Genomic DNA, 12,114 nt, shown 5'->3' with positions numbered 1-12,114 from the left:
CTTTGTCCAGGGGCTCCACTGTATCCCATTTCTTCGCCCTTTGGAGGTTTCCTTCATTAGCCAATCATTGGAAAGGATGAGCAGAAATGATGAGAGCAAGCATCCCTGCTTGACATCAGTCTAAATTTCAAAGCTGTCAGTAAGCTGATCTTCATGTACAACCCTGCAACTTGATCCTTCATACATTTGCTTATTGAGGTTGACTATCTTTTCAGGGAGTCCATAATGTGCCAAAATTTTCCACAATGTTGCTCTGTCAATACTGTCGAAAGCCTTCTCGTAATCCAGAAAGTTGACAATACGAGGAGTTTTATTCTATAGACTGTTGCACTATGACTCGCAGAGAGACAATCTGGTCGGTGGTTGAAGGGTTTTTCCGAAAACCTGCCAGTTCGTCCCGCAGTTTAGCATCGGTTGCATTCTTAATTCTCTCTAGAAAAACACGGTTGGAAACATTTCCTGGGATAGAGAGAAGAGTGATTCCTCGATAATTATTACACTTACTGAGGTCCCCTTTCTTCGGAAGCTGATAAGATGTCCTTCCTTCCAATCCTTTGGGAAAATCGCGTCATTCCAGATTCTCTCAAATAGTGGGTGAAGGGCCTCAGGATTTCTTTCAACATCCACTTTCAGAGCCTCCGGTGGAATCTTGTCTGGTCTAGCAGCTTTCCCCCTTTTCATCTTGTTAATGGCACCCACAATCTCTGCTATCGATGGGGGAATCACAGCTAATTGGTAGCTCATTCCTTGCAGGCAAAATTTCCGGCGGGTTGTCCGGTGGTGGTCTGTTCAGAAGGCAGTTGAAATATTCCATCCATCGCTTAGTTTGAGCCTCTTTTCAAAAAATAGTTTTCCCATCTTTGTCTTTGATTGGTACCTCTAGTTTCTCATATTTTCCAGCAAGTGTCTTGGTAGTTTGATAACGGATTCTCATGTGTCCTGTCGCTGCTGCTTCTGCTTTCTCCGCAAGTCTGTTCATGAATGCTTTCTTGTCTTTCTTCACAGATCTTTCGACTTCCTTGCTGTAACTCGATACTGGTCTCGTGCATCCAGTCTTGAAGCCCTTGTTCGACTTGCATTCACCTGTTGCTTCCTTGTTCTCCTGTTTTCAATAAGGTCCAAGGTGATTGGACTTATCCATTCTTTATGTTCTGATTTCTTTACGCCCAAATACCTCGTGGCAAGTTATGTGGATTTCCTTGATCTTTGCCCAATGCGACTCTACATCTATGTCCTCCTCGAGATCAGCAAGAGGTTGGAATCTATTTCTCAATTGTAGTTTGAATTCCTCATTCTTTTCCCCATCTAGTGCATTCGATCACCTGGAATTTTCTTCTTGTGTGATCTGTTCGCATGTTTTCTGAGTCAGAGCTTAAGCTTTTCCAATAGCAGGTGGTAGTCTCATCCAAAATCTGCCCCTCTCCGTACTGTAACATCTAATGAACGTCTGAATCTTCGAGAGATACAAAAATGATCAATCTTATTCCATGTCACACCATTTGGCGAGACCCAAGTTGCGTTGTGTATCCTCTTATGGGAAAACACTGATCCCACAATCGCCAAACTGTTGAATGCACAGAAATTTGTAAAACTCACCATTGTTGTTCATCTCTCCCATGCCATGACGTCCCATGATACCTTCAAAACCTACGTTATCCTGTCCTACTTTAGCATTAGCATCTCCCATCAATATGTTGATGTCTTTCCTTGGCAACTCATCAATGACTTGTAGTAGTAGTAGACTATGAAATGCATCTTTGTCCTCATCTGTTGCATCATTTGTTGGGGCATAGATCTGTACCATGTTCATGCTTATCTTCTTACTCCGTGTTGTAAAGGACGACATGATGATCCTTTCTCCGTGTTGTTCCCATCCTCAGTGACTTCTAGTCCGTTTTCTTAGCGGCAAGTTCCGTGCGTTTTGTGCACTTTTTGTAACCAGCAAACTAAGTATACAAATTGGTGCAGAAAATTATGAAGTTTCGAAAAATAGGTGGCTCCAAATACAATTTTTATTGAAAAGACCTTAAAATTCGTCGTAAAGTCTAGTGAAAACGCGCACTTTGTGACGTTTTGGCGCTCGATGACAAAAGTATTAAAAAAAAACATTCTCACCCATTAAGAACATCTTGATTAGTTTTTGATCGTGGAGATATGTTTGTTTTAATGTTTTCCATTATTATTTACCAAAAATCTAGCTTTTAATTATTTTAAAACATTTTTTTTTGGTCTTCTGACCGCAGAAAAAACCCCAATAAAAATTGTCCTTTTTTGCCCGTGCAACAAAACTATGAGTCATTAGGACGACCTATCCTTTACAAAGTATGTACTAGGATGTCTTAGCGCCTGTAAACGAAAAAAAAACAACAAGAGACTAAAAAAAATATTTAAAGCAGTTAAAGAGGTTTCTTTCAACCATTGTGTACAGTACAATAATGCTAAATCGAAATGTGGTTTTGTCATCTGTCACCGCCTCTCCCTTCAAGATAACGACAGCTCCATCTACCGACAATGGCATCATGTGTTGTCTAAAAAAATAACTGAGAGAATGAGTTTTGCCTTTTGGACGATGTCAACAAACTACAATTTTATTTTGTGCAATCGATATTCATTGAAAAGGTAAGGAACAATCTTTTTCATCTATTATAAATGTCTTATATCATCGTGATGTTATTTTGCTTTATGCGCATGCTAGTGCGTAAGTATCGCGCAATGTATGACAAAAGAGTTGCGTTGTGAAAAAAGAATTGGGTCAGATCAAAGCTGAGTCACAGTCATATCATTCTACACACACAATAAGCCTCCAGGATGCAAAAGATAGAGTAAGATTATGGCCCATGCTTGGATCTGAACATATTTTTCTATCTTAGTATAATATAAGTTACATGTGCTATGTCAGTACTAAATTTAGACCCTTTTAGATTCGATTAGATATAGATTAGCCTGTCGATGATTGATGATAGAATAACGGTGTTTATCATTACTGCTGACCGAGAAAGAAAAAAACACAACTAATTTATTATTAACTCTGTTGATCAAAAAAAGAACATCTCCACACACAATTCTACCAATACACGCTAATATTCACACACATTGCTTTACCTTTTGCATGTTCAGGTTTGTTTTTTTTTAAACAATGTATTGACTTGTTTGTTATATTTCTACTTGCCAGCCTCAGTCCTTTGTTTCCTTAAAATTAATAAGCATCATGCCTGGGGACCTCGTCAAATGGGAATGCTAGTTTGATTTGTTGAATGGTCAAGATTGCAAGGACTAAAGTTCCATTCTAACAGGTATTTGGAAGTATGTGTTCGTTGTGTGTGTGTTGATGTTGTTGTTGTTTTATTGTTGTTTTGCAGAGAAATCTTACCATTGAGCTATCCAAGCCCCGTCAACTAATATGTGTTTAACCTTTCTCACGCAAACACGCACACAAATACACACTCACACGCATACACACACACACACACACACACTCGCACTCACACAAACTTGTTCATTCTGTCAGCTCTCAAGCTACCCTATAGCGCCTTAAGATGGTAACATTTTCTGTAACTTGAGAAACTACGTAATTCACACTTTTGTAGGAAATAATTTTAAATATTGTCTCTTGAGTATGTCATGGGGTTTTGATTTATTTTTCTTTCCTTCCTAGAATGCGCTAATATGGCAAGAGGAAAGAAGCGGCAGACATCCATTGTCGACTGTAAAAATCTGAACAAAGTTCCAAGACTCGATCAAGCTTCCCCTGAAATTGACTGGTCGAAGTGCCTGTTTTGTCAAGAAACCATTGAAAATTCTCCTCTCACAAACCCTAAAAAAGCAACCAAGTTAAATTGTATTGAAGACACTTATGTTGCCATTTCTGAGGATATCAAACTTTTTCATGACTCAGACAGATTGCCAATAGCATTGAAATTCAATATTAACCAACCTGTGAAATGTCTTGTTAGTTTTTTGAGAGACAAAGATGGACTTTACCATAAGAATTGCAGACACAGGTTTCATAAATCAAAACTCAAAAGGCTTGCAAAGAAGATAAATCAATGTAATAGTGAAGCAGTTGCAAGTCCTGATACTAGAGGCACATTTAACACATCAGATGTAAGCAAACACTGCTTGTTTTGTAAGGGTTGTGAAGGGGAATTGACTGAGGTCCGGACTCTTGCTCTCTCACAAAAAGTCTACGAGGAAGCTGTCCTTCTTTCAGATACAAGTATTCTTAGAGTATTTGCGGAGGGTTATCTTATTGCGGTGGAAGCAAAGTATCATAAGCCTTGCCTTATACTGTTCCACAGAAGAGCAGACGATTTTAGATGTAAAAATACTTCAGACAACAAATACAAAACACACATTGCAGAATGCAAACAGGATATTGTCAATTTTTTTGATCAACAACAAGCTCGCACAGAGACAAATGTGTTTAAGCTGAATGATCTCTACAATTTACTTTTGTCAAAATTGAATGCCATAAATTTGTCGGATATATATGTACATAAAACTAGATTCAAAGAAAATTTACTATCGAGAGTTCCTTCTTTAATGGAATACAGGGATGGGCGGGAAGTCTTGCTTACTTTCAAAGAGGGGAATGTTATTTCACAAGCAGCTATTGCCAATTTAGATTCAAATGATGATCTTGCAATACAAAAAGCAGTTGATATTATCAGACCAGAAATAAGAAATCATACATTCATATCACCCCTCAATATAGATCATGATAGCATTGTCAATAGTGTACCACACAAATTAGTGAAAATTGTGAATGGCATTTGAAGTGGTCAGTGTTCGCTAAGTTTAGGTCATCAAAATCGACATACCATGACAATTTTACAGCTTATCATGTTGAACCACAACAACAAAAGCCCGCAAAATTCAGGTAGCACTAGAAAACAGTTGTCCAAGGAAACCCCAATCCCCGTTTATTTAGGAGTCATGGTTTTTGACAAAACCAGAAAGAAAGGGCTTATTGATAAACTGTCTGCTCTGGGTTTATCAATTTCCTATGCTAGGGTAAAAGATATTACAGCTGAAACTAGTAAAAGAATTTGCCAGTTCTATAAAGAGACAAGTATTTCAACATCATCCAGAGATTTGTCTGTTTGTTGTTTGACAGAGCAACCAACTTATCTGCTGTCAATGAATGCCGGCGTGAACTTTTTACAACTCGTGAAGCTCTCAAACAGCATTTAAATCGAGCAGTTTACCAAGCTCGTTATGTATGGAAACGCTCCCTTGCTTAAGTCCCTAGTCTTCCTTCCAAATCAGATTTTGGTTGGAAAGAAGATGGGATGCCAAAGTGGTCCACTTTGACTGACCTTACACATGCCTCACAAAATCTGATTAAATGTAAACTGTTCATCAAAGGGATGCTCCAAAAGATGCAATTGTGTTAAGGCATCTCTTCCATGTACTCTGTTATGTGCCTGCAATGGTCAATGTTCTAGAGACAATGATTGACTTTAAACACGTTTTTCAATTGTATGTTTTCAACAAACTATGTAATTTTAAAAAAGGGATGTAAATCTATAATAATGCTGCTGTTAAATATGTACACAGAAAAAAATGTTTTAAATGGTTCAATTCTTCATTGAATAAATATGTATTGTACAATATATATAAATTTAAACGTGTTATTTGCTTTATGATAGAGATACATTGTACTCTTATGTTTGAGAGTGATTGTACGTGTGTGTCGGGAGGAGAAGGGGTACTTGCTTTGGCAGTTGAATTGTCTATTATTGTTTGTTTTTTGTTTTTTTAATCAAATTAATATTGCTTGATTTTAGAGAATGTGAAGATTAAAAAATGTTTTTGAAATGCATGGCATTTCAAATATATGTCAGATTCTAAACCATTTAAACAGTTTCCAGGAAGGAGATATATATTTTTTAAATTTCCTGAAAAATCCCAATTGAATTTCGTATTTTCTTATATATTTCAATAAAATTGAAATGGAAAAGTATTTTCTGAGTCCAAAGTACGCAAGGGAATAACAAAATAACCACATCATTATAAAATATTTATAAAACCGTAATTTTTTGAAAAAAAAAATAAAATGTTGAAAAAATGTATTTTGTCACCTTTAAAGGGCAATAACTCGTGGTTCCAGCTATATTTCAACTTGGAGCCACCTATTTTCGAAATCCTAATAAAATTCTGCACTTTGTGTGAAAATTTCATGCTGGTTACACGATTTGCACAATTTTTCCATTAAGGGAACGGACTATTCTGGGCAAACTTGCTTAGAATTATTCCTACTCCCTGTGTATGAACCCAGTCTCCTCTTCCTGAACATAAAATCTCCCCAAACCTCCTGAGGGGTTTCTGTCCGGATTGTGTCCAGTGGGTTTCGCAGCTTGTATCTTCTCAGTCACAACCTGAGAGCTGTTCAAAGCTGCTTGGTTGGCTAAGACGTCATCGGGTCAGCAGAGTCTTTTCGGCTTTGTCTGCTGTCCTTCATAAATTCCGTCATTGCAGAAATTCTTCGAACCCCCAAACTGGAGGACAAGGTGACTCAAAAAAGGGTGAGTCATACAACATTAGACGCGTTTTACGACACGCTGGCTTGACGTTGGGCTATTCTTGTACCCTTTCAGTTGAGGGAACCCGGACACCACAAGGGGCAATAAAAAGTTAATACATTGCAAAACATACTATGCTATCGCAATGACAATGAAATTTAGGATTAAAATCGCTTAAGAATTATTTTTAAATGTATTTTGCCTAAGACTAAGACGTTTTCAAATGCATGAAGCTCGTTCTTTACCATGTATATGGCTTAACTATTCATATTTATAACACTCAAAATTAATAATTCCGAATGTGGCTTAACCTTACCACTCATAGGAAATTCGTCACATTTGTTATGATGCAGCCAACTGTATTCTTATTCTGCTTTCATTTTGTTATAGCCATAAAAACTGTGTTGTAGAGCTCCTTTATCTAAACAAAATATAGAATTTACTCGTTAATACACTGTTCAAAAGATCTATTTTTGTGTTGGGTTAGTATGAAGTTTCTGGTAGATCATTGAAAATAGCTGGTAAGGAGAGAGTTCAGCAATGCAAAACGCTTAATAGTTAACAATTCCCATGAGTCAACTGAAAAAAAAAGGTAAAATGTACTAATCACATATAGGCTAGTCAAGTCAAAAGTTGTCCATCTGCAGAATAGATCGCAATGAAAGAACGCGACAGAACTCAGAACCCATAGAACCAAATAGTTATGTGCATACAGACAGGGTGTGGGGGAAGATGACGGCAGAAATTATGTTCAAGAACTAGAGCATAACACATTACTTGGAAATCCATCTTCGAATTTAGGAATTGTTTTTAGTGGAAATATATCCAGCCATGAACTGGTCAATTTGGACTTTGTCTTCAGGGGCCGAGATCCCGTTTTGATATGACTCCAGCAATACAGTCCCCGCATGGCTAGTGTACCCGGCTTGCATCATCCGTAACAAGTAATTGGCAAAGAGATAAAAGATATAGTTATTACACTGCAAAACATACTAGATATACTATCACAATGACAATGGACTTTAGGATAAAAATAGCTTAAGAATTATTCTATTAATGTATTTTGCCTACGAAGTTTTCAAATGCATTATGCCTTTTTATGATTATGTATGTGTCTCAAGTATTCAAATTTAAAATACTCTAAATTAATTATTTTAATGTGGATTAAGCCATGCATAACACTTAACAGTTAACAATTCCCATAAATCAACCGAGAGAAAATACAAGAGGGAAATGGATTAATCACATGTAGGCTTGTCAAGTCAAAAGCTGTCCATCTACAGAATAGATTCTATGAAAGAAAGCGACAGAACTCAGAACCCATAGAACCCAATACATTTGCGCGTACAGAAAGAATATCGGGGTGTAGATGGACGAGGACCTGCAGCAGCTTCCGTGTGAAAAATATGTCTATAAAGTAAATTTTTGTTGTTTGTTGCTTTAGGTCTCTTCCAACACAATTGAGGTTATATGAGAGACCGCTGAAACAAAAAAACAAGCAATCTAACAAAAATAGTACAAATGTCAATCAAAATCATAACCTAAAGATATCATAAGCTAAATTATAAATAATCAAGAACAAACAGGCAGAGGATTTACAGGAAAAAAAAATATCCCCTGTCAAAAATACAATCACAAACAAATCTATGGAAAAAGGGGATGATAATGGGGACTTAATTATATTCTAGACAAAGTGGATAACACACTACTTAACACCTATATATATAATTAACCCACCTCTTTTGTCCACTTGATATAAACTGAAAAGGTTGGAGATCCGTCTAGGAATTCAATAATTGTTTTTAGTGGAAATATATCCAGCAATGAACTGGTCAAGTTGCACTTTATCTTCATGCCGAGATCCCGTTTTGATATGCCTCCAGCAATACAGTCTCCGCAGGGCTAGTGTTACCCGGCTTGCATCATCCGGAACAAGTAATTGCCAAAAAAAAAGAAATATTATACTGCAAAACATACTAGATATACTATCACAATGATAATGGAATTTATGATAAAAATCGCTAAAAAATTATTCTATTAATGTATTTTGCCTAAGACGTTTTCAAATGCAATATGCCTGTTTATAATTATGTATGTTTCTCAAGTATTCAAATTTATAATACTCGAAATTAATGATTATTAAGCCATGCATAACACTTGATAGTTAACAATTCCCATAAATCAACCGAGAGAAAAAAAACAAGAGAAAATGGACTAATCACATGTAGGCTTTTCAAGTCAAAAGCTGTCCATCTACAGAATAGATTCTATGAAGGAAAGCGACAGAACTCAGAACCCATAGAACCCAATACATTTGCGCGTACAGAAAGGATATGGGGGTGTAGATGGACGAGGACCTGCAGCAGCTTCCATGTGAAAAATATGTCTATAAAGTAAACTAAATAATGTAGATAATTCAGGTTCCGAAGTGATAAATCTATGGAAAAAGGGGATGATAATGGGGGCATAAATTATAATCTAGACAAAATGGATAACACACAACTTAACACCTATATATATAATTAACCAACCTCTTTTGTCCACTTGATGTAAATTGAAATAGTTGGAGATCCGTCTAGGAATTCAATAGTTGTTTTTAGTGTAAATATATCCAGCCATGATCTGGTCAAGTTGCAATTTGTCTTCAGGCCGAGATCCCGTTTTGATATGCCTCCAGCAATACAGTCTCCGCAGGGCTAGTGTTACCCGGCTTGCATCATCCGGAACATGTAATTGCCAAAAAAAAAATAGTTATTGCACTGCAAAACATACTAGATATACTATCACAATGTCAATGGAATTTAGGATAAAAATTGCTTAAGAATTATTCTATTAATGTATTTTGCCTAAGAAGTATTCAAATGCAATATGCCTGTTTATAATTATGTATGTGTCTCAACTATTCAAATTTAAAATACTCGAAATTAATGATTTTTAATGTGGATTAAGCCATGCATAACACTTAATAGTTAACAATTCCCATTAATCAACCGAGAGAAAAATACAAGAGGGAAATGGACTAATCACATGTAGGCTTGTCAAGTCAAAAGCTGTCCATCTACAGAATAGATTCTATGAAAGAAAGCGACAGAACTCAGAACCCACAGAACCCAATACATTTGCGCGTACAGAAAGGATATGGGGGTGTAGATGGACGAGGACCTGCAGCAGCTTCCATGTTAAAAATATGTCTATAAAGTAAACTAAATAATGTAGATAATTCAGGTTCCGATGTGATAAATCTATGGAAAAAGGGGATGATAATGGGGGCATAAATTATATTCTAGACAAAGTGAATAACACACTAACACCTATATATATAATTAAACCACCTCTTTTGTCCACTTGATGTAAACTGAAATGGTTGGAGATCCGTCTAGGAATTCAATAATTGTTTTTAGTGGAAAAATATCCAGCCATGAACTGGTCAAGTTGCACTTTGTCTTCAGGCCGAGATCCCGTTTTGATATGCCTCCAGCAATACAGTCTCCGCAGGGCTAGTGTTACCCGGCTTGCATCATCCGGAACAAATAATTGCCAAAAAAAAAGAAATAGTTATTATACTGCAAAACAAACTAGATATACTATCACAATGACAATGGAATTTATGATAAAAGTTGCTTAAGAATAATTCTATTAATGTATTTTGCCTACGAAGTTTTCAAATGCATTATGCCTGTTTATGATTATGTATGTGTCTCAAGTATTCAAATTTAAAATACTCTAAATTAATGATTTTTAATGTGGATTAAGCCATGCATAACAATAGTTAACAATTCCCATAAATCAACCGGGAGAAAAAATGAAGAGGAAATGGACTAATCACATGTATTCTTGTCAAGTCAAAAGCTGTCCATCTACAGAATAGATTCTATGAAAGAAAGCGACAGAACTCAGAACCCAAAGAACCAAATAAATTTGCGCGTACAGAAAGGATATGGGAGTGTAGATGGACGAGGACCTGCAGCAGCTTCCATGTAAAAAAGATGTGTATAAAGTAAACTAAATAATGTAGATAATTCAGGTTCCGATGTGATAAATCTATGGAAAAAGGGGATGATAATGGGGGCATAAATTATATTCTAGACAAAGTGAATAACACACTACTTAACACCTATATATATAATTAACCCACCTGTTTTGTCCACTTGATGTAAATTGAAATAGTTGGAGATCCGTCTAGGAATTCAATAATTGTTTTTAGTGGAAATATATCCAGCCATAAACTGGTCAAGTTGCACTTTGTCTTCAGGGGCCGAGATCCCGTTTTGATATGCATCCAGCAATACAGTGCCCGCAGGGCTAGTGTTACACGGCTTGTATCATCCGGAACAAGTAATTGCCACAAAAAAGAAGAGTTATTACACTGCAAAACATACTATATATACTATTACAATGACAATGGAATTTAGGATAAAATTGCTTAAGAATTATTCTATTTATGTATTTTGCCTACGAAGTTTTCAAATGCATTATGCCTTTTATGATTAGTATGTGTCTCAAGTATTCAAATTTATAATACTCGAAATTAATGATTTTTAATGTGTATTAAGCCATGTATAAACTTAATAGTTAATTCCCATAAATCAACCGAGAGAAAAATACAAGAGGAAATGGACTAATCACATGTAGGCTTGTCAAGTCACAAGCTGTCCATCTACAGAATAGATTCTATGAAAGAAAGCGACAGAACTCAGAACCCATAGAACCAAATAAATTTGCGCGTACAGAAAGGATATGGGGGTGTAGATTGACGAGGACCTGCAGCAGCTTCCATGTGAATAATAAGTGTATAAAGTAACTAAATAATGTAGACAATTAAGGTTCCGATGTGATAAATCTATGAAAAAGAGGGATGATAATGGGGGCATAAATTATATTCTAGACAAAGTGGATAACACACTACTTAACACCTATATATATATATATATATATATATTATATATTACCCACCTTTTTGTCCACTTGATGTAAACTGAAATAGTTGGAGATCCGTCTAGGAATTCAATAATTGTTTTTAGTGGAAATATATCCAGCCATGAAACTGGTCAAGTTGCACTTTGTCTTCAGGGGCTAGTGTTACACGGCTTGTATCATCCGGAACAAGTAATTGCCACAAAGAAAAAAGAAATTAAATAGTTATTACACTGCAAAACACACCAGATATACTATCACAATGATAATGGAATTTAGGATAAAAATCGCTAAAAAATTATTCTATTAATGTATTTTGCCTAAGACGTTTTCAAATGCAATATGCCTGTTTATAATTATGTATGTTTCTCAAGTATTCAATTGATAATAATCGAAATTAATTATTAATGTGGATTAAGCCATGCATAACAATAGTTAACAATTCCCATAAATCAACCGGGAGAAAAAATGAAGAGGAAATGGACTAATCACATGTATTCTTGTCAAGTCAAAAGCTGTCCATCTACAGAATAAATTCTATGATAGAAACCAACAGAACTCAGATCCCATAGAACCAAATAAATTTGCGCGTACAGAAAGGATATGGGGGTGTAGATGGACGAGGACCTGGAGCAGCTTCCATGAGAAAAATATGTCTATAAAGTAAACTAAATAA

The 12,114-nt window shown here is 36.0% G+C and overlaps 1 protein-coding gene and 1 long non-coding RNA gene across 4 annotated transcripts in view; both read right to left on the bottom strand.

Annotated features, from left to right (window-relative positions):
• The window catches only part of LOC144964480 (uncharacterized), a 16,651-nt gene extending 8,201 nt beyond the window's left edge, over positions 1–8,450 (bottom strand). For both annotated transcript variants that reach the window (XR_013643853.1, XR_013643852.1), the window contains exon 1: positions 8,262–8,450. This is a non-coding gene — a long non-coding RNA (uncharacterized LOC144964480). The remainder of the gene's footprint in view (positions 1–8,261) is intronic.
• The window catches only part of LOC144981136 (carboxypeptidase B-like), a 438,762-nt gene that overhangs the window by 213,664 nt on the left and 212,984 nt on the right, over positions 1–12,114 (bottom strand). The window lies entirely within an intron of this gene.

This window comes from Berghia stephanieae, chromosome 1 (assembly GCF_034508935.2).
Source record: "Berghia stephanieae isolate SIO BIC M18660-M18661 chromosome 1, UCSD_Bste_1.3, whole genome shotgun sequence".
Lineage (NCBI taxonomy): Eukaryota > Metazoa > Mollusca > Gastropoda > Nudibranchia > Aeolidiidae > Berghia > Berghia stephanieae.
Note: the sequence above shows the minus strand (reverse complement) of the source record. Positions and strands in the feature narration are given on the sequence as shown.